Genomic DNA, 25,643 nt, shown 5'->3' with positions numbered 1-25,643 from the left:
TAATTTCCTCAGAAGAAGCGATTGTTTGAGAATGAGGTTGTGGTTGAGAAGAGCTTTGATAAAGACCGCGCTTTTGACGTTGACGTTTTAGAGCCATTTTGGGTGTGGATGGTATTACATTGGAACACAAACACATTCAAGAAAAAAACTCCAATCTGGAAATCAATTAAACCCATTAAATATCGATAAATTTACCTGAATATCTGATCGTCACTGTTATGAGAACGCTGGTATTCGTCGGAGAGGAAGAGTTCTCTTATGTCTTTAGGTTTAGGATTTGTTGACTTGGAGTTTATATCGATTATAATATATAAATAATGAAGGGGGAAACACGCGATTTTTAAAATGGTATCGACACAAATTTAACAATTGACGATACTTTATGCTGACCTATTTTCTCATAAAACTGGTATATTTATATCGGTTACATTGGAAATTTACCTATTACATTATAATTATCGGTTTCGATGTTTTTGGGATCGGCACTTTTTAAAAATGTATTGACACTTAATGGGTGCACCCTTTTGGCATCATTCTAGATAAAAAGTATCGACACGAATTCCATAAGTGTCGATACATTTTCTAGACCTATTCTCACATAAAACCGGTATATTTATACCGGTTACATTGAAAAATTACCTATTACATTATAATCATGTGTTTCGATGTTTCTGGGATCTATACTTTTTATAAATGTATAGACACTTTATGTGTGCACCATTTGTTTTTGCATTCATTTTGGACAAAATGTATCGATAAAGTGTTGATACATTATGTAGACCTATTCTCACATAAAACAGGTATATTTATACTGGTTACATTTCAAAATTACCTATTACATTATAATTATGGGTTTCGATATCTCTGGGATCGACACTTTTAAAAAATGTATCGACACTTTATGCGTTCACCATTTTGGGCTTTCATTCTGGACAAAAAGTATCGACACCAATTTCAATTGTGTCGATACATTATGTATACCTATTCTCATATAAAATCGGTATATTTATACCGATTACATTACAAAATTACCTATTAAATTATAATTATGGGTTTCGATGTCTCTGGGATCGGCACTTTTAAAAATGTATCGACACTTTATGGGTGCACCCTTTTGGTCATTCCTTCAGGACAAACAGTATCGACACAAATTCCAAAAGTGTTGATACATTATGTAGACCTATTCTCTCATAAAATCGGTGTAGTTATACCGGTTACATTATAAATTTACCTATTACATTATAATTATGGGTTTCGATGTTTCTGGGATCGATACTTTTTATAAATGTATCGACACTTTATGCGTTCATCATTTGGGGCAATCATTCTGGACAAAAAGTATCGACACCAATTTCAAAAGTGTCGATACATTATGTAGACCTATTCTCACATAAAACTGGTATACTTATACCGGTTATATTACAAAATTACCTATTACATTATAATTATGGGTTTCTATGTTTTTGGTATCGATATTTTTTATAAATGTATCGACACATCTGCTTACCTATTTTTTGGAAACTTTACGTTTGAGAACTTTACGTTTGGGAACCATATTGGACAAAATGTTGGAAATAAAACTTTGTGTTTATTAATTTTGTCATTAAAAAAGTCTATTTTTACCACCTACATTGTAAATTTACCTTTTACTTGAAAGTTATTGAATTTTGTAGTTATTGTACATACCCTCAATATGGAATGGCCATTCAGTGCCGCACATGATGATAATTATGATGACATGTGGAATAATGCAGACAACGATCTCCATATATCGTAAGTATCAATATGACTCTTTCTGTGTATAAGAAACATGTACAACAACCTACTGCTAACTTTTCTCATCTCATACATAATTACATTCACATACAAAATTATAAATCGTATACAAAATTATAAATCTTATACAAAATTAACCCTACATTTACATCATCGCTTCCTTTTGTTATTCTTGTGTCTCATGGCAGCTTTTGTTATCTCCTCTCTTAGTTGATTTTGATTGTGGCTTACGAGATCGTTTAATATTCGCTATCGATCTCACTGTCCAACAACCAATATTCAAATTGTCAGTACGTTAAGTATTGTAAACCACAACATTCAATCTATGACTTTTAACAATTTAACCGCAAACGAATTTTTAATTCCACTTACAAAATCACCAGTTGCCCCTGTAGAACCGATCGATTCCATCCGCATCATCACATACATGCCGCAATCATATCTGTTACAAAATTTGAATATCACACATGTCAATTATGAAACCTGCATAAATTAAGCTTTCTATTTATGATAACATCTCATACCCATTCACTTGATCATTCATCTTATGCTCCACAAATTTGAAATTTTTCAAGGGGAACTTTCCTAGAGATCCACATGCTTCTACCCAATTGTGTTTCTTATCATAATTATATAATATTTTCATCTGCATTAAAAATATGAAGTTATGATCCAAATAAATTATGCATTATAATTTACATAATTTCCTTTCATACATACCAATCTCTTAGCATCATTCACTCTCTATTTAGCTGCTTCAGATCTAAACAAACTATCATATATTGTTACAACACGATCTACCATATCCAACACCAACATATACCAATATGAATTATTGTAGTTTATTGTGATCATGATCTGCAACAAATTTCACACCCAATTTGACAAAATTTAACATTCTATATCCGAAAACATCATTTGCAATTCATACAGTGTCTTACCTTCTCACAGTCGGTGAATTTCACATAGTTACACAATATGGGACCCAAAAGGTAGCAATATCCTCAACCCTTACTTTGATGTTGGCATCCAATGCTTGTTGCTACAATTACGTGACAATCATTATCAATTTATCGTCTATAACACTACTTTTCAACATTTATTAATTTAACTCACCGCTAAGTGGTATGGAAGGTAGTCAATCCTCCGGAGTGACTTTTTCGAATCGTAGCATATTGTCCAAGTGAGAAAATCAATAACCTAACAAAATTAATTACATAATCAGGACATATTCAATAGGTTTTAACATTTTGTACTTTCTACTTACCACACCGCCAACCCATTCCATAGGCTTCAACGTTGCAACGTCGGATACACTAGCGAATTGATTTCCCATTGAGATTACAGAATATATGTATGAATCGTTAGGATTAATATCTTTGTCATGAAATATTTAAATATCACTCACAAAGCAATTTATTTCACTTACCTCGATTCTAACCCACTATTCCATAAATAATCACCAATTACATCTTCGAGGTCATCAATTCCGCTTGGAATAACGCTTTTTCATCCTATAATTTTGCATACAAACTTTTGTCACAACAACATGATAAAGATCAAATTAAGTTTTCCTTTATTCAACTTATCTTCTGCTTCTTCTTCTGGGGTACAGGACATTCCGAATCCAAATCTGCATCTATAACACTCTCTGGTGTATAGATCACATCGACATCCTTCCTCCTCATTTCTTCCATCTTTTCTTCTTCTTCCTTCTTTTCTTCTTCATATTTTTTCAGTTCATCATATTTTTGCTCTACATAGCTCTTCATCTCTTTTATTTCACCCTTCAATTTTTCCCCTTCATCCAAGTATTCATCAACCACCCCCTTCACCCCCGTAAGTTTGCTCTTCAATTCCACAACCTCCTTCACCACTCCATCAATTTTTTCTCCCGTCACCATAAGGTCACCCCTCAACACCTCAACTTCTTTCAGCACTTCACCCGTCAACACCTCAACTTCTTTCACCACTCCATCTATTTTTCCTTCCACTTCCCCATTATGCCTCTCAAGTGTCTCTTCGACTCTCTCAAGTTTCTCTTTGACTCTTGATTGTCTTTGCATGATATCAAATTGGATTTTTTTATATCACCTAATTCAGACATCAAAATGTCGAATTTACTCTATTTTCCCTCACCGTCATCCCCCAATACAACCATCTCTTCTTCATTCTCCTCTGCCTCCACTACTTCCTTGCCAATAACCTTCAAAATTAAATTACAATATTAAAACATTGATTATATTCTTAATATTATTTAATTACATTTATTACCCTTTCTTGCTTCCTCAGTCTATCCAACTTCAACTTCGCCATCACTCTAACGACCTCTTCCTTCCCCCATGCATGGATGTGTGCCACTCCGGTTCTTTCATAAGTGGCACTGCCTCACAGCCAGACCAAAAATGAACAGTGCAACCTGTTTATAATAAAATTTATAATTTATATAATAACTATACTATCATTTTATATAAAAAAACAAAAACAGTCTTCAACTCATTTACCTCTAAGATTGCTATGCACCCTTTGAGGTATCTCTGGCTGCCCTTTTTAAAGGTTATTATTGATTCAATCAATCTCGAATGGACATATTCAGCCCAATTGAATTCACCCTTCAAGCCTTAATCGCAAATGAGCTTCATATAGTCCTTGTTCGTTGACGCATCACCCGTTGGACAAAGAAAGATCCCGACAAGGTACAATAGAACTCGTGCCTTCAGTTCATCCCCCCGTAAGATCCACTTTTGATTTCCTCTTCAAGTTCAGCATATGTCACCTTCTGCTTCAAACCATATTTGGAGGCAAGTGCTTTCCAGTTCTTACTCTTAGAGACTTCTACAACACTTTTGCCTTCATTTCCTACCCCCAAGACGGTTGCAGCACTTGGGATCCCAAAGGAAATGAAAAATCACCATTTAGCAATACAGTGTTTGAATCAAATTGCTCCATCAAGGATCGACACAATTCCCTCTGAATAGGTCGACCCCTTACTCCTACCAACGATCCAAACCTTTCTCCCAGCACATTCAACTGACCATTCTCCTTAAGGTGTTTAATTAATGAATTCACCCTTTTAATGCTACACCTTGTCGACACTTCCTACATTTTTAACAATATATAATGTTATAGTTCTTATATATTTTGTATCAACGTATTTACAAGTTTAATAAATACCTTCTTTTCATGTGTTTTCCTCCATTCTTTGTATTCTTCACTATTCATATTTGACTGTGCGATATAAGGTTCCTTATCAGCATCACTCATCGAATTCCATTTCTCCAACACATCATTTCCCACCTAATATTAAGCATAAATGTTTCTTAATCAATACATTAACGCTAAATAATACTCAATGTCACTTTTAATTTACATATCGAACCGATGTGTTCGCCACTTTCCTTCATCCTTTGGCATTCACTCATACTGTCAACATTTAAAATTTGTAATCAATTTAAAGTTCTTAAATACTTTAATCCTATTACCATTTCAACAATAATAACAAAAAGACATTGATACTCTAGAAGTAAATATATCCACCCTTTGGTTGCTTTCGAATCTCAGCCTCAATTTCAACGTCATCTTCACCACCAACAATTCCAAGATCCTTTGACTTCATTTTTCCTTCATATATCAGTTTACGCAAATCAAATCAAATTCTGGTTACATACACTTTATTCAATATACGAATATCGATAAATACTCTTGTAGTAAAATGGTTTCCTTCAAAAGAATTTGAATGGCCACTACAACAAGTATCGACACATTTATACAACCTACAATATCATTTTCTACCTATAATATTATAAACATGTATCTATATTTATTTTCTACCTATAATATTATATAATCGGTCTCAGATCCTTCTTGGATTCGATTCGAAATCCCCAAACCAAACCCAAAAACCCTAATCCCTAATTCCTTCAAACGAATGAGAACACTCAACACTCCAAGTATCGGCATATTTATACAACCTATAATATCATTTTGTACATATAATATTTAATAAAAGTATCGATATTTATATTTTACCTAGAATATCACTTTCTAACTGTAATCGGTCTCAAATGCTTCTTCACTCCAAATCCCTAAACAACACATAAAAATCCTATTTTTATTACTGTAATAATAAAAAAACTAGAGTTTCGACAACGTACTTTTCGATTCGATTGCAGCAACAAACAAACAAACTTCGCTTTAGAAACGCCTTCTGAAATGCAGCAACAATTACGCTTCGATTTCAAAAACTCGTCCGTTCTATCTATTTTTCAGAGGATATTTAACTGTGCCTTTTATATTTTCACCGGATATGTTATTTATATTTAATCGATACAACTACCAAAGTGTCGATACTTTTATGTCATGTGTCGATACTTTCGATAGTATAATTACCTATTTCTTTGAAAGTATCGATAATTTATTACGCGTATTTATTAAAGTATCAACAATTTCAATATATCCGATAGCGCTTTACCGATTTTGTCATTTCGAGACCGATTTTATCATATTTTTACCTGTTATATCGTTATGGATCGATACATTTTTATAAAGTATCGATACTTTATAGGCACTAAAATTACTTCTTTTTTAAATTCACAATGTGTCGATACTTATATTAAAATATCGACACTTTCAATATATTCGGTCGCTCTATATCGATTTTGTCCTTTAGAGACATGTTTTGTCATATTTTTACCTGTTATATCATTGTGGATCGATACATTGTTATAAAGTATAGACACTTTGTAGGCGCTAAAATTTCTCTTTTAAATTCACACAGTGTCGATACTTATATTAAAGTATCGACACTTTCAATATATTCGGTAGCGCTTTACCGGTTTTATCTTTACCGGTTTTATCATATTTTTACTGTTATATTGATATATCGATACATTTTTTAAAGTATCGACATAAACCGTCAAACTAAGTTTGTTGGTTGTCAAATTTTTTAATATTTCTTCATGATTTAGACCTACTACATTATTATTACTCAACATTTCCGATAGCGCTAAATCAAATTTACTAAATATCTTTTAATGTATCGATAACGCCGTATATTAACCCGACTTTCCTAAGAAATCCCGAAGTGCTTGGGCATAGTAATCCATAATAATATTATCGTCATGCATGATGACATGTCAGCTTGTTAATCTCTTCGCTTTTCAAGTAACGGCCTATAAATTTCAAGTCCCACCCAATATTGCCCGCCACACCAGTCTATCTTTTAATTTCTCTCTAATGGAACACAACGTTTACGACTCAACTTCCTCGCCGTTTCCTCCGTCTCTCACTTATCTGTACCCGACATCCACATCCTTACCTCCGGTGGCCTCCGCATCCCCGCTTATTCCGGAGTCTTGGTAATCCTCTCTCAGCTTTAAGAGTCTTTTGGATTTCAAAGCTTTTCGTTTTTTTTTGCTGCTCGAATTGATATTCTTTTCTGATTAAAAAAGGCAATGGCGTCGCCGGTGCTGGAAAATATAATCGAGAGGCCACTTAAGCACCGGAGCTCCGAACCGTTCATCCCGATTCTCGGCGTTCCATGCGACGCCGTTTCTGCTTTTGTTGATTACCTCTGTTCTTCCAGGTTGGTGGCTTAAGCATTTGATGTTCCGCACACTCTTTTGTTTTTCCAAATGATCTCCGCTTCTTCCTTGTTTTCCACGACGATGGAAAATCCACTACCGAATATAATTAGTAAAATTATAATATTATTATAAAAGTAATAAAAAAATATAAATATGACTTGTGAGAAAGTGCCACGTGGCTATTCAATCGCTGCTTGTAGCATTCTAAGTTGGTCGGCTATAGAATTTTCTAATATTTCTCCGAAATTTGTGGATGCGTTTTTCGTTTAAGATTCATATATTATTCTTTTTTTCGTTTGTTTTTAGTGCCGAAGTTGAATTGAGAGAAATTATTCAATGAATTTGCAATAGGTGCGAGGAAGAACAACTGGCGAAATATGGGATTCATCTGTTAGCACAGGCTCTGCGACGTTCCCGATCTTCATCTCAAGTGCATGAAACACATTGCCGCACATTTCAAATCTGTCGAACAAACCGAAGCTTGGAGTTTTATGCAGGATAACGATCCCTGGCTCGAGCTCGAATTCTTCCATTCATCGATGAATCTGAAACGGTAAATCACAACTAAATAAGCAAAAAAGAAAATCACCCAGACTGTTCTTAACATCGTAGTGATGATAATTCTGTTATTTGTAATAGTGGATTCTGAGTGTTCGATATAATGTCGCAGAGAAAAATGAGAATGAGGCGGCACATGAAAGAACAGAGCTTGTATTTACAGTTAAGCGAGGCAATGGAGTTTTTACAGCACATGTGCACGGAAGGGTGCACAACTGTGGGGCCCTATGACGTGAAACCGGCTAAGAAACCGGGTCCTTGCAACAACTACGCGACGTGCCATGGTGTTCGGCTGTTGATAAAGCATTTCGCTTTGTGCAAGAGAAGGGTTAATGGTGGAGGGTGCTCTCGCTGCAAGCGAATGTGGCAGTTTCTTCGGCTCCACTCCTCCATTTGTGATCAGCCTGATTCTTGCAGGGTTCCACTTTGCAGGTAAATAATCTAAACCCTTGACCAATCATTGTCTTTTATTTGGGAATTTGCTTAATTGTTCGGATTAATATAATATCCTATGTCCTTGGCTGCGGAAATTGAACTGCTTGTGAATTTCTAGAGGTCACCAGCCTGGCTAGTCCATGCATGGCATTTTGTCTGTTCTATATACTACCCCGTTTTGAATTTTAATGCCCTTTGGTGGTTGGTAGGTTTAAGTAATTAACATAGGATAAGAACGGGGCAACTTTTAGGATTCTACCTGTCGAGTTGGCTTGTCCCTATCAATGTTTAGTCCCTTTTTAACGTTTTCTTTTGATATTTTTAACTCAATTATAGGCCATGACTAGATATTTGCTAACTTCGGGCACAAACAAAATATCTATCATAAGATAAAGAGTTGTGGAGATTTCTACTTGTCCTCATGAAAATAACATCAAACCAACTCATGCATCTTATTGTGGAGATTAAGTTGCAAATCTTCTGTTTAGCGGATTAGACTAGAGGTTTTATTGCTAAGAATGTTCAATCAAGTAACTTCTTAGTTTTTGTTTTAAAATTTTATAAATTTATCTTTTAATTTTTTTATAAATTTATATTCTTCTTAACATAAAATTATGTGTTCGACTCCGCTCAAGATAATAAGTAGTGATTAAGTTGCAAATCTTCTGTTTAGTGGATAAGACTAGAGATTTTATTGCTAAGAATGGGAATCAGGCCACTTCTTTGGTACCATCTGTACAGGGATTGCACACTTGGTCAATTCTCACAACTGGCAAACATATAATTAACTTTGAAAAGTGTTGTTGCTTATTGGTGGGTCCTAAAAGGTTCTCATTTTGAATATTAATTTGCAGACATTCATCATCAAAACATTAAAACATTGTTTACTATGTAACAGGCAATTCAAAGTGAAAGCACAACAACAGAAGATGGGCGATGATGCAAAGTGGAAGGTGCTTGTGAAGAAGGTTTTATCAGCAAAAGCCATATCTTCTTTAGCTCTACCCAAGAGAAAGAGAGAACGAGCTGAGGGAAACAATGGGTACCCATCAGGTCCTTAAAAACTTCAAGTTATGGGTACCCATACCTGGTTTTTGGGAGTTTTTATAGTGTAATTCTCTTATGATGGTAGTGTATGAGTTGCTGTCTAGAGCAAGACTACGTAAAAAGTATTCGTATTTGATATTTCTACTCAATATATATTCAAATTTTAAATATAAATAATTAAAGAATCAAATGAATCGAAATCCGACACATTCAGATTATCTTGCCATCCTTAGTCGAAGATATTTTTTTTGGGTATCTTGTAATTATCGTAGAGTAAAATGCTCGTATTCTGATTAGCTCGAGCTTGGGTTATGAAATTTTTAATGTTTTTAATATATTTCGATTGATCGATTAAGTTAACAATATAAATAGATATCTAAGCTCGGTCTAAAGTTGGAATAGTTAGTTACCTGAGCAAAATTGGCCCAATACGGCAAATTGAAAAAATAATTAGCTCGATAGGGCAGGTAGAAATTTATTTTAGAATCTATGACATTTGTTACAGTATTCTTGGATCTTGTCACGTCGAGGTTACGAGTTCCAATGAAAAATATATTTTATTTGACTGATTCATCTGGTTTAATATTTAATTATTTTTCTTGAAACTCATCTTATCGAGGTGACGAGTTTTATTAAAATAATATTTTTTTCTCGAATTTGGAGTGTTTTTTAAATACTAAAAAAATAAATGAAACTCGTCATGCTGAGATCACGAGTTCCAACCGTTATATTGATATATTTTATTAAATACAAAGTATTAAATGGTGTGATTGGACACTAAAATAAAGTGATATATCGTTGAAAAGTTAAGGAGATTGTAATAGATTTTGTTTATAAAAACAACAAACCATAAACATTACATTAAACCCTAAAATATAAAACATTACATTAAGGAGATAATAATAACAAACCATAAAAATTACATTAAGAATATAAAAACGACAAACCTAACGCATTACGTTTAGGACATAAATTGTAACACCCTAATCTAATCCGAGCCAAAGATCACTAGATCACGATGTCACACAGAACCACCAGAGTGACTAACCCAAAATTTTATTTTAAACATAATTGATTATAAACATATGATAAAAATCCATCCATATTGAAAATAATAAAAGCATTACATTTAAGTTTTACAAATACAGAGGAACTCCCAAAATATTCAAAACATACAACGTTGAGTTTAAATCAAGAGTTATAACCGATATACTAGGCTCCATAATAGTACATGTCCTCTAAAAGTGACTCAAGACATACTCTGAAATACTTGGGATGCTTTGGTCTACTTCACTGAAATGTCTGGTGATGATAACTCCCCACGAACGGTCTCTTAACTTGCGCACAAAAACACATTCTGAACGTTGAGCTTACGAGCTCAGTGCCTCACTAAAAACTATATTATACTACATGTGTTCACTAAATGCGCTAGCTAGTGGCACATATACAAAAGCATGAGAGATACAGGTCTACTATATTGTGGCGGGCATTATGGTGCAGTTGAGGGTTCTGCATCTCGGAGCTCATGTACCCCTCTAGGCTGCCTGAATACCCGAAAGTACACTGGGTGAGATCCGAAATTTACATCGGAAATGTACACCCGACAATTAACTCCGTCAAGTTTTGGGGCATCTACCCCCAGTTGGTTGTTAAGTGCTTTGGCAATGAATGGGATGTCTAATTGTACGATTGTATGTACTAAAGTGACTCGGGTGTCCTGATTATGTCTCGAGCATCAAAGAATGCTAGTTTTATTTCACATTAGTTGTTCTGTTTCTAGCTATTTTGAGTTAATTTAGTGTTCTCACTTGTAGTTTTATTTCATGGTATTATGGTATTGTTGGGCCCCTCGAGTCTGATCTTAAAAAAATTGGATTATTTATCCAATATCGCACGCTAGTATTAATATTGACCCTTCAGTATCGGTATAAAACCTTGGGTATTGATACCCACCTTTAGGTATTAATACCAACTGACTGATTTAGGCTGATTTAGGACGGACAACATCGATACTCCTGGTTGAGTATCAATACTCCGGTGATGTGGTTTCGAGACTAGGTTTGGTTATCGATACCAAAATTTGGTACGATGTTTGGAAAAATAGGTTGGGATCGATACCTCTATGGAGAGTATCAATACTCCCATGAGTACCGATACCAAAATGGTCTACTGGAATCGAGTTTGTGTTCTCGGTATCGATACCACCCCATGGGTATCGAGACCAACCTTGCAGTATTGATACTCCTTGAATGTGTATCGATACTCTTGTTGAATTTACTCTTTATCGATACTCCTTGAAGGCGTATTGATACTCCCTGTTGAATTTACTCTTTGTTTTAACAATAATATCGGTAGTGTTCTTTTAGTACCGATACCCTCACTCAAAAATGCCCTGTTTGGGCATGAAAAATGCAACCTTTCAATTCTACACTGATTTCTGATCTCTACCATGAAAATGCTACTTAATTCATGCAACCTACCAAACACATTTAAATGATCTACATATGGTAGAATTTATTTTGAATTGGGTTACCTTGCTATTCTTAGATGTTGGAAGCACCCAAGGTTCTACCAAGAGTGAGCTTCTCTTTTCCCTTAGCGTTGGAGTTTTCTCCAACTTCTCTCACTAAGCAAGAAATCAAAACAAGGGTCACCAATGATGTTGGAAAGTTAGAGATGAATTTAAAATATTTCTAAAGGCTTGAATCTCTCTAAAACGGACTGAAATACTTGGGTTGCGAACACCCCAACTGAACCCATATTAGATTTTTTTCACCAAAACTTGCACTTGGAAGCTTGATTGAAAGCTAAGGAGATGGTGGTTTTGATTCTTATCTTGAAATCTTGGAATGAAAATGATAACTAACAAAGTTTACACCTTGCTCATGCAAGAGAGAAGAGAAACGAGTGGAAGAAGGAAAGAAAACAAACCTTGTGAAGAAAAAGAGATGGCAAAAGATCAGACGTGATATCACACATCCTTAATTGGTTTTCAGCTTTTGTTTTGAAAAATGGGTAAATTAATTCTTTGGCCATCCTAGTTTTATACTTGTTTTAAAAACACCCATTTTTCATATGATTGGGCCAAAACCAATCCTAAACTCAAAGCTAATTTGGTCTAAGCTTCTCTACAAGGCTAATGGAATCCACTTGGCTCACTCGGGTTAACCCAAAACAAACTACCCTGGTTTTGGGGCGTTACATAAATACAACAAACTTTACACACACCTTAAACAAAAAATAAAATCATAAGCATACCGCTATTCTTTATGATGTTTTAATCTTCGTAACCAGTAGACTCGATAGAAATAACAATCAGTTTTTTTTAATTCTCCATGCTTTTTCTTGTTTTCGTTTACGTACAAATTGGAACCATACTTATGGGTATCCATCATCTATCTCTGTTTCTTCATCATTTTTCTTAGTTTGTGGGATATTCGAGCTAGAAGCAGCATCCTCAACCATTAGAGGAAGGTCTACATCAGCAAATTCTATAAACAAATTGACATTAGATATAGAATGAGAGTAGTATGTCTCAATCATACTAGCAAGGTCGACATCATCACTTAGATGAAACCATCTTGCATGATAGTGACAAATTATAATATAAGGAAGATATTCTTCTATTGCCTCCGAGCTGATCCATTTTTTCTATTTTCAACTTTAACTTGTCTAGTTGAATTTTTTTGAAAGACATGCTTAAATATTTGTAATCATAAAAAATAATTGCAAGAATAGTAACCATGTTAGCAAAAATCTCAAGTTTTAGAAGTGAAATACTCAAATTCTTTTAGATTTGTTTTTCTTCATGTGAGTAAATTAGCTTTCACCTCACACATATTTATAGGCCTTCAGGAAGCGCTTCATGTAGGACAAAATTATATAACAAAAAAATAGGTTTATGAAAAACTACATAACATCAAATAAAAATATATAAAAATATGTTTATATCAGTCCTTATCTAATATAAATTGAAATGAAGTGATATATCACTAAAAAGTTTCTGAAGTGAAGCGATTGGCACTGAAAAGTTTTTTTCATTGTGTATTAAATGATGTCATAACCATTTTTTTGAAAAATAATTAATTTAAAAAAAAACAATTATGACTTTATTTGAAAATTGACGATTTTGAATTAATTTGAAAATTTTGAATGGGAGTCGCCATCTACCTTTGGGTTAAGTAGGTCGAATTCCTAAAAACATCATTCAAAACAATTTCAAGGAAAAATCATTTTTAAGACAAAAATTGGTCTGCGCTTACCAAAAACCTGATTTAACGAGTCCGTGAGTCGACTACGCGTGGGGAATGATTAGCACCCCTACAGCGCCCAAAATTGGTACATAGTCACTTATATATTATCGTAAAATGATGGAAATTATAAATCGAATATAAATTTAGAATATGATATAGTTATTAAAGTTTAATTAATTCACTTTGAATTATTTATTAGGGAAAATCCTTTAATTCGAAAAGAAAATATCGATATTTGCTCATCCTCCTAAAGGAAGGCTATCTCTCCTATTTCTTGCCTAAAAATAATATCTCCTCCTCAATTTTTCAAGAAGTACAAATTGAATATAAATCGACTATTTATAATTGCATAGAATAAATTACTATTTAAAAGAAACACACATTGCATCATTTGAATAAAAAACAAATTAATTCTCACTTTAAAAAATAATAATAAATTCGATTTATTTCAAGTTCATATTTCGTTCGAATGTCATATCATATCGCACTACTTCAACCAAGCAATGCTTTCCATGCCCATTCTACAAATAAGTGTTCTTGAAAATAGTTACGAGTAAGAGATTTAATAAGCCTTTATTATCGAATATATATTGTATTTTACAAATTGAACAATAAATAAAATAAAAAACATGATATTATATTATATATATCTAACATATGGTGATTACACGTATGTCAAGATTATTTAAATCATACAACATGTACATGCAGAAAAGTTTAAAGAAGTAAAAATTAAAAAGATAACTTAATAATTATCATTGGGATCAAATTAAACAAGTAGTAAATCATATGGACTTAAAGGACATTATCTCCTAATATTGCATATGCTAATTAAACAGGGCAGTGGTGAAGATGGAAATCAGGCCAAAGTTAAGGATCGAAAGCAGAAATGAGCGTTTTTTTTTCTGGCGATGAACATAAGGGATCAAAATGCACAAAATGCAGATTACCAACCAAAATCAGAAATAAAACCAAAAGGCATATCAACTAAAAAATAAGGATAAACAATATTGAAGTTGCATGTCAAATGTATAAATCTATAAAATACGAGAATACTCGAATAGAAGGACCAAAACGAACATCATATCAAATTATTAGCCAAGACCCGATATTAAACCAAGTATATTAAAGAACAGATAATGACTAAAATAAAAGCAAGCGAAACATGAAACTAGAAATTAAAAGATTCAAGATTACATTCAATGATTAAAATGAAAGAGTACAAAATCTAAGACCAGAGTTAAACATCAACGAAAATGGTATAATACAAAGGGTAATGACTTAAATATAAACAAGGAAAAATAGGTACCCAAAACAAGTTATCACAAAACTCCATTAATGACTAAAACAAGATATTACACACGAGCAAGGACTGAAACTGCAATTATACCTTTTCTCAAAACACGCGACCCCTACCCCCTATACGACTTCTCATAGAAGCTGAGATATAAGCCCTCTTTAAGGGTTTTCCTTGAAACCATATTTCATTTTCTTCTTTCAGCTGACTCCTAAAGAGAACAAAAAGGAGAGAGCTCTCCCATAACCCACCCCGCCGCCGTGAAACAAAAAACACAAATCCCTCCGGCCACCACGATTCGGTGGTCCCGATGAGGGAAAAGAGACTAAACCTTCTCTCGATACCCCGAGGCCCCAAAACAAACTTTTTTTATGGCTCAAGACCCAAAATCAACCCCACTAAAGCCTAAAACCCCACTATAAAGTAAAAATTATAACTTTTTACCTTCGTTGGTGTGCTTTCTTGCCTATTAAGGAACTGGGAGGTCTCGGATCCCCTTAATAGGTAATCTTTTCTCTTCTTCTTTAGGGTCTCTTTATTCTGCTTGTTTTCTTTTTTAGTTCCCTCTTTCTCTCGTTTTTTCTCTGTTCTTTTTTTGGTGTCTGAATCCTCTCTTTGTAAATGTTACTTACCTCTCTCCTTTAATCTACTTGCATATGATGGTTTGATTAAGTCTTCTACTACTACCGAGAAGATATGGTATGATTACCCTATTTTCGGCTTATGACAGTGTTGAATTTGTCTCGGGATTTTGTTTCTTGCAACTTGATATTTTTTTTTATTATTTCTTCTGATCTTGTTTCTCTTTCTTTTTTTGACTAACAAGTGATATATGTTGGAACGACAACATCAGAGTGTTGGTGACATGATGGCGACAATAGCGGCAGAAGCAATCAACGAAATAGTAGGAGCAGTCGGTAGCTGGTTGAGATATTTAGGGTTGAAACCCTAACTTTACATATATGATATGAACCATTGGATGAGTCCATATCGTATGGATGAGGAGTCTGCAAGGCATGGAGAAGGGTGTAAAACCCTAGTTGGCGGCTTTTGGGTCGTTGAATCTTAATCAGATCTAACGGTTGAGGATTGGGGCGGATGGAGTTGGAGATGGAAACTCTAGCTTCATTTGGGTTCATATGTGGGCTTCTTATTGGGCCTTGGGTTGGATGTTTTTTGTATTATAGGCTTCGGGTTTTTTGTTGTTGTTTCGACCTTGGTTTTGGGCATACAAAATATGTAAATAAATATGAATAAAATAATAATAATAATAAGTTAGAGCCCGGACAAAAACAAATGTCTACAACTGCCCCTCTTTGCCCATTCTTTTGTTAAAAAGAATAGTGCAAAGATAACAAGAAAACGAGTTTTTGTACAGTTCTCTATTTCGCTTTGAAATTTGATTTTAAAGACGACACTGCTCATCCATGTTGAAGAGAAATGCCTACTTTCAGATAAATTATTTGCTGAATATGACATTGTTCATTCTTATTGAGGAAATTGGGTCAATCTAGAGATAATTTGGTGTTGAAGATGACATTGCTCATCCATGTTGATGAGTTATGGCCGCTTTCATATGACGTTGTTCCTTATTGTTGAGGAAGTCTGGTTAATCTGGATAATTTAAAGACAACGCGATTCTTTCATGTTGAGGAAGTTTAGTTGTCTGAGGGTGACACTGCTCCTTCGCGTTGAGGAGATCTGGTCAGTGGATGACATTGTTCCTACGTAATGAGGACGTCTAGCCGTATTTGGAGAATTTAGAGACAATCTGGTTCCTTCGGGTTAAGGAATTCTGATTGTCTAATGATGAAATTGCTCTTTTGCATTGAGGAGATCTAATCATAATTTGATTATTTGATTTGACATGGTTCCTTCTTTGTGAGGAAAACTAGTCATTCTTGTAGGATTGGGAATCTGAAGACAATGTTATTCCTTCTTGATGAGGAAGTCTAATTGTTCTTGAAGGATAGTGAATCTGAAGACAATGATGTTCCTTCTTATTGAGGAAGTTTAATTGTCTGAAGATAATTTGACTTGGAAAATGACATTAATCCTTCATGTTGACGAGAGCTAGTCATAGTTGCCAATGATTGACTTGAAATGAAATATTCTTTTCCAACATGGAATTATGGAATGAAGTCTTTGCTAACGTTGAATTCCTGTCAAAAAATGAAAATAAATGAGTGAAAGATATCTGTTTCAAGAGAAACTATCTCAGGTGAGCTAAAATTTTGTTTCGAGTGAAACATTTCAAAATTTGCGTTTCAAAGGAAAACTATCTCAAGCAAAACGAAATTTGTTTTTAAGAAAAATAATGTCAAATGTTATCAAATTTGTTTCAAGTGAAACAATTTCTAAATTTTATGTTTTGAGGGAAAATTGTCTCAAGCGAGACGAATTCGTTTTGAAATAAACAATCTCAAGTGAGATTAATTTTGTTTCAAGTAAAACAACTTTGAAATTTGTGTTCCGGGGGAATTATCTCAAGCGAGACGAAATTTGTTTTGAGAAAAACAATCTCAAATGTTCGTGTCTTAAGGAAGACTGTCTTAAGTGAGACAAAGTTTATTTAATGAAAAATAATCTCAAGTGAGGTCAACTTTGTTTCAAGTAAAACAAATTCAAATTTTACATCTCAAGGGAAGATTGTCTCAAGCGAGACGAAATTTTTTTTAGATAAATAATCTCAAAGGCTTATGTTTTAAAAGAAAATGTCTCAAGCGAGACGAAATTTTGTTTGGAGAGCAACAATCTCAAATAAGATCAATTTTTTCAAAATTTTCAAAATTTGTGGAAAAATTTCTCGAGCGAGATGAAATTTATTTTAAGATAAACAATTTCAAAGGTTTATAGACTACCTGTTCCTTTATGTTGAGGAAATTCCTTTGGAAGATTTGATCATTCACTTCAGGATGTCAAATATGTATATGACATTGTTCCTTCATGTTGAGGACGTCTAGTCATCACCAAACTTATATTTCCTAAAAGATCAATATAAAAAATGATGTATTTATGAATGATTATGTTTTTATGGATGTTAAGATGAAGTATGTATTTGATTTTATTTTTAGTTTGATAAAAATAACTTTTTGAATTTGTCCTCGTGAGAGGAGAAAATGATGTTGAGAAAGGAAAAATTAGACGATGTCCTCATGAGAGAAGAAAAATGAGCTTTGAGAGAAAATGAAATGAGGATTTTAGGAAAAATAGTCTTAAGAAATACTATATTGATGTTTTAGACAAATAATCTTGAAAAAGATTAAATTAGTTTCTCAAAAGCAATTATAAGAATATCCTTATAAGAAGGGAAAACCTTTTTTTATTGCAATGTGATGATGAATGTATGATGCAAGGATGCAAATTTCATGTAACATGTATGTATATGTTGATGTATGTTTTCTTGATTCAATGGCCATGGATGGATGTTGGAGCACTCTTCCTTCTATCCTTGCTTCGGTTATCTTAATTCTTTGTTTTTACCAATGTGCATCCTGACAATTCTTGACTTGTGCCAATTTCTTCTTGCCCCATCAAATATTTTCCATTATGAATTTAGCTTTCCCTTCCTGGACTTGTATATAAATCTAATAGAGCTTCCCTCATGATATCATCATCACCCCTAGAGCCAACCATCACAGCAAATGATGGAACATCAGACTACCCCAGAGAACCATGAGACACGTCTATGCCAAGGATGATGGTTGAAACCTTAGAAACAACTAGAATTGAAGGTGTTGGCTCAATGGCTAACATCGAATTCACTCCTCCAAACTTTGCATTGATTTTTATAAGCAAATTTGTAAGGTACTGATCATTGACCCTAATTGGAGCCATACACTGTGCGACAATGCCAAACTTGACAAGACTCATAGAGATCAGAATTTTCTTATCAGGTAAAACAAAAAGGAGGAACTATGGAGCTCTAGAAAGTTTAAGTTGAGTTTCCTTGATCATTTCTTCAAATTCTTTCAATAAGATAGTAGTGTTTGCTCTAATTGGGCTCTTGACTCGCCTTGAATAGAGGATCTATCTGAATTGAATATCGAATGAGGTTATTTGTATCATATCGTGTTGAGAAGTTAACGACAACCCATCATTCAATCTTAGTTGGCTCCATTAGTTTATTGCTATTAAGACTTCATTTCTCATTCCGCGATAACAAAACTTTGTCGTTTTTAACCTTGGCACAAGAAGAACACGACCTTCCACTTGAGTGAAATTTGAATTTAGAAACCCCGTATGATTGAATCATTAGTTCAATGCCATAGTTACTAATTCGTAAAACATTTGGCAACTTATTCATCATTTTCTATGGCTTCTATCTAGATTTTCCACCATGGATGCTCTTTGCATGGTGTTCAGGGCTTTGTATAGCGTTGCAAGGACACTAAAGAACAAAAATTAGTGGGAATATAAGTGGGACACTTTGGCTTGCCAACTTTAATGCATGGGAAATCACCAGAGTAATACAACTATATGTTTTGACAATGGACAAAATAATCATATATAAGCTCCATTGTCTTTGCTTCACCATTTTCATTTTTCTCACATTTCTACCTTATTGAAAATAAATGTTGCTCAATCCAATGATATTGTATTCCTGGATGATATGGGCCTTCAAAAATGCTCCAACATTTATCATTTCTGGATGGTATGGGCCTTAAAAAATTCCCCAACATTTATCATTTCTTGCTCCGATATTGATTCCCAGCTTGAGCTATGCGTCTAAGAGACACGTGTCAATTACCAAGATCCACTCCAAAGAGATTGTCTTGTTTGAAAATGTTTTTCTTCTTTTTTTTAAAAATTTAAAAAATATCAAAAAGAATTTTGAAAAATGAAAAACTATTGCCTCTTTCTAAGTTTCACAATTGATACAAATCATAAAACAAGAGTTTATTGGATATCAAAGAATTAATTATACTTTTAATCCTTCAAAAAATTATAGCTATTTGACAAGTGTCAAGATTAATGCTATCTTTAAGGTAGGGTTAAGTAAGTTAAATGATAAGGTGTCTCGGGTTGTTGTCTTTGGTCAAAGTTTGGCATTCTCGTTTCTTTGACATTGATTTGATAGAGTAGCTTCTATGCTCATCTACTAGAAGTGTTCTCCTATTCTCAGCTCTCATGAGCACATTCGAGTTGTGTGATGTCTTATCAAGGGACACTACAACAAATTTTCTTATTAGTGGCATCTAGGTTATTGTCACTAAAACTTCAATTTATGTCACTATATATATTTTGTGACGTAAAAGTCAATGTCACGACGATCGTCACCCTAGGTGTGTCACTAAATGTCAAAAGTGACGATGTATGTGTTATCGTCATGTATTGTTAAATATATAGTGACGCTAATGGATAACGTCACAGTTTAATTTGCATTCAGTGACAATTACTTTTGTCACCAAATGATGTATATTTTCATCATTAATAAATCATATCGTCACCAATAACACAATAATTTCATTGTATACGTGACGAAAAGAAAATTTTCACATTGTTAGTAACGTAGTATATCGTCACCTAATAGTAGCATGGATGACATTTATATATAACGTCACTATATAATTAATATTCAATGACAACTAATTATGTCACTAAATTATGTAAAATTTCGTTATTGATAATTTATATCGTCGTGGATAATACATTAAAATCAACCTATATGTGACGAAAGAGATATTGTCACATTTTTAGTGACATAATACAAATGTTACCTAATAATATTATGAATGACGTCTATGCATAACGTCACTTTATAATTTATATTCTATGACAGTTGGTTACGTCACTAAATTAAATAAGATTTCGTTATTGATAATTTATATTGTCACAATTAATGCATTAAAATCAACTTATACGTGACGAAATAGATATTGTAGCAAAACACAAATAATTTATATTCTATGATATTTTTAATGATAATATATATTAAAATAAAATTATTTATACAAATCTAAAAAAAAAATAAAATAGTTCACTTATTGTAATTAAACAAATATTTCACTAAATACATAATAATTTCATTTCTATAAATATAAAAAATGCTTAAATGTTTACAGAAAATAAAAATAATATGATAATAATATGACTTGTGGAATATTTCGTTGTAGCAATCTCAAACCAAACCTTGAGTCGGTTGTGATTCTGTTGATGTTGAGTTCGTGGTATCATTTGAAGCTACAAATTAAAATAAGCAACATTAGTTACTACTATTAATATTATATAATAATTTTTATTTGATTAAATATATTGTTTACCTGAAAATTGAAGTGATGGCACTTGAATTCCAACAGCTAACAAAGCAGATCTCATAGCTTCCATTTGAGTTTGAATCAATTCAAAATTGAAGTGATGGTGCTTTTTGAGTTTCATTTTCTTGTGTTCGAATCCTTTTACGAGATACTTTGACTGGTGCCATCCTAAAACATATAAAAAAACTATTATAAATACTTTCACCAGCTTTTGCAATCAATTGCTCTTAGATATTAGAGGGAACTGCAAAGGCGCATTAAACCACAACCAAAATCATCAATTATTATAGCACAACTGCTCTCCACTGGCAGATCATTCTACTACTTAATTCATAAACACAACAGTTCGATTACACTGAGAGAATGATTCATTTACAATCTAACTAAATTGATAATTATGCTAAATTGCATAATTTTGTAAAATTACACTGAAATGATGCTGATAACAATATTTTCAATCAGTTTAAACGAAAATGTAAATAAATTAACATAAACAAAAAGAATGATATAAATTCAGAATTCACAAACACATGCACCTAAAGGAAGCATAAAAACATTGCAGAGTTTGAGCATACCTTGTGAAGGTGAAATTTTACATCAGCAACATTTATTTATTGAATGGAAGTTTAAGTCTGTAGAAGATATGGCTAACCTATGGGAAAACAGTGGGAAAGATCTCAAAATGCTTTTGGTAAAAATAAGTAATGTTTTTCCTTTTGAAGTTACAAGTAATAACTACAACAGGGATCAATCATGACAATGTACAATTGGATTGATGATAGGAACATATATTCATACCTAAACCAGAATAAATCTGGACAATGCCCACAGATGGTGGGACTTAAACTCTATAATGAATTTGGAATTGAACCCATAGCATTTAAGCATGGTAGCACTTGAACCTAGGATGTCAAGGTTTCCAGATACTCAACCTTCCCATTAAGCCAATGCCTCACCTGCAGATAATTTACTGCAATGCATTCATATTATTAGAACAACTAATACACCTCGGTTAATACACATTGTCTTTGGTATATTACATGGTGAAATCAAGTTGCTCTATATATAGCCTCAAATTTAGTCTATCACAATCGAACCAAACACATTGAGGTTGATTGTTACTTTATTCATGATAAAATCCTAGACAACTCAATCCACTAGTTATGTAGATACATGAGCACACAACTTATTAATTCGTCCACCAAGACACTAAATGAAAATCGAGTTTATTTATGTAACAAGCCAAGTATAATTCATATTTATGCCCCAACTTGAGGGGGAGTTTTAGACTATAATGATGGCATATAGGAAAATTAGCATAATCTTATGCCAATTGTAGCTTTAAGGATATGTTTGATTTACTTATCTTGCTCAAACTATATATATATATATATATATATATATATATATATATATATATATATATGTAATATCTATAAGTCCTCTTGGGAGAACATCATTCCCTTTACGACTGAGACCACTCAATGAGTTCATGTAAATAGTATATATAGTCTAGGCTTCTATATGAATAAATCATATTTTCTCTTATCTTCTGTCTCTTAACATAAAGAGAAAGAAAGAGATCTCATTATTCATTCAATTATGGATTGAACCAAACTAATTAAATTAACACCTAATATATAATTTACATAAGGAATTAAATATATACACATTGAAACGCACCTGAATTTGATTAATATAGCTCGACACTTGGTTTATAAATCCTCGATGTTTCTCCGGCCTTGTCGCTTCATGAGAAATACAGCTCGGGGATGGGGATATTTCCAACTTTTATTACACCTTTCAATGGAATTCAATCAAAGAAAAGTTCCCATGAAATTCAAGTCAGAACCAAGTCCAAATAAACAATGGGAAATGGGACTGGGCAGCAGTGGTAGCCCCTGCAATGCTACAAGTTTGTTTGCAAATGCGAGCAAACGAGGGCATTGCAAGGGACTCAAGCAAAAGAAACTACTGCAGGAACAGCTTCGATAAAGCAAGCCAAATAGCAAAGCATATATGAAACACATAATTTTCAAATTGATCACAGTCTACTAATCTTTGTTATAATGACATACTAATCATTTGAAAGGATTAAGGGCCAAAACACAGCTCTGTAGCATAATAGCAAGGCAGTTTCCCCTGCCAAAAGTCTTACGCTTTCCAGCTACCCAAAGAGCGGCATCCTTTTAGGGGTCGGCCCATGACGACAACTATATATACTCGAGAAAGAGCGAACATGTTCTGAATAGCTACGAGATCGAATAGTTCTGATTTGCAATGCTAGTTTGGTTTTTCCCAAGGAAATCACCAAACAAGAATATAAAGAAGTAAAACAGTAATCAGAAAACATGTAATAATTGCAGGAAAGAGCAATGCACTGCTAAGTTCACCATGTAATATACCAAAGACTAAACACAATATCCATCCATAGATTCATAGACAATATCAAAAAAGAAACAGAAAATAAATTACCTAGTTGGATCCATATATTTAGCAAGGTTAATACACCTCGGTATTTTTCTCCCCTTGTTGAATTCCCATCCTACAACATTGGGCACACATTGTCATTCTCTCCCTCCTAAAGAGACATTGTAGGTCAAGAAAGATAGTGTAGAATGAATTCATATTATTAGAACAGCTAAAAATTGATCCAAAAAATAAGCTATTACCCAAAATTTGTGCCACTCTACCTGGTTGAACAGAAATCAAGGCTTCACCAATAAGTGACAAATTCAAATCAACAAAACCTCGATTCTCTCTATAACACAAAAAAGCGAACAGTTTTCAGATTCCATCTGGAAGAAATAAGTGCAAGGAAGTTGCGGAGAGGCCAGCCAGGATTGATCGGTAGATGACATGGGTCATAAAAAATAATTATAAAAATAATAAAACTATAAAGCAATATTTTCTCAATATAAAATATAGAAAAGAATTTTCTTATTTCACCTACTTATTTATGATAGTATTCTTAACCCTTAAGGAAATCAAATACACAGATGCTTTTATAAAATGAAAATCAATGAATAAGGAAATCAATAATGATTAATTATGAATGAGAAAAAATCCTGCTATGAATAAGGAATATTCAATTTTATTAGAGGGAATGTAAATTTAATTTGGAGGGAAGTTGAAAAATTACCTCCAATATATCTAAACATAATTATTAAAAATTAGAAAAATATAGAAAATTTAGATAAATTAAAAATAATTAAAAATAGTTATTAAAAATAAGGAATATTCAATTTAAATAATTTAGATAAATATATTTATTTATATGTATTTTTAAAAGAAAATGTCTTTTAATATATATTAAAGAATTTTTTAATATATTTTAAAGAATTTTTTTATTGAATATTAAAGAATTTTTTTATTATTAAAAAAAGTTGCAATTCCTAAATTTAAAAAAAATAATGGGTTCACGTGTAAAGTTTCTCCAAACAGAATAAGCAAGCTAACTTCAAATTTAACAATCTCTAATTCCTATTTCATCAAGTCACCTCTCTCACAATACCATTCTAAATATTAGTTTTTTTATATAAAAGAGTAATATTTTATATTTTAAAATTATTGATGTTATATGTATCTAAATATACTAAAACTTTATGGGTATTTCTATGATCAAGTATAAATATTAATTTTTTTCCTAAACACTTTGATGCAACATCATGGAAATTATAGAAGTATAATAATATATAAAAAATCATCTGGTCATTTCTTTTTTACGATTTATTATTTTATTTTTTACTCTAAAAAACTTTGAATGTGAGATAATCTAATATAGAATAATGTCAATAAAATAAAAACACAAAAAAATCTATAAATTGCATTATTTAATAAGGTTGTTAGATTATCTTATTTTTTAACATTAAGTGACATAATTCCATGACATCTTTTAACATCGTCATATAAAAAAGATAGATAAAAACAAGTGACAAATAATTGATTTCGTTGTGCTAAAACTATTTTTTTTATAATAATAAAATGTCACTTTTAGTGTCTTATAAAATATGACAAATTAAATTGTCACGAATAAAACTTATTAGTGACAAATGTGCAACGCCACTAATTCAAATTGAATCGTCATTATAATAAATCGTCACTAATATCTGTTTTTCATTGGAGATGATTTTACAACATCATTATTTTATCTAAATGTCATTAAAAGGTTTCCCACCAAAATATTTGGTGGGAATATTTTGACGTCAAACATATAGTGACAAAAATCAATGACAATTTTTAAAATTGTCATAAAAGATATATCATTAATCAATAAATATGACAAAAAATAAAAAAAATGTCACATTATAGTATGTTTTGTGACGATATATGTAACGTCATATAGCAATTTTTTCATAAATTGACAAATTTTTTGTAGTGGGATTTGTGAGATTGCCTCATGCACAATAGCTACACAATCTTCATATTTGAGCCG

The 25,643-nt window shown here is 32.7% G+C and overlaps 1 pseudogene; it reads left to right on the top strand.

Annotated features, from left to right (window-relative positions):
• The window catches only part of LOC120172214, a 34,191-nt pseudogene extending 24,618 nt beyond the window's left edge, over window positions 1-9,573 (top strand).
• Window positions 9,574-25,643: the final 16,070 nt, after the last annotated feature.

Source organism: Hibiscus syriacus, unplaced genomic scaffold (assembly GCF_006381635.1).
Source record: "Hibiscus syriacus cultivar Baekdansim isolate YM2019G1 unplaced genomic scaffold, ASM638163v2 tig00111847_pilon, whole genome shotgun sequence".
NCBI classification, from domain to species: domain Eukaryota; kingdom Viridiplantae; phylum Streptophyta; class Magnoliopsida; order Malvales; family Malvaceae; genus Hibiscus; species Hibiscus syriacus.
This window is presented reverse-complemented; position numbering and strand designations above follow the sequence as displayed.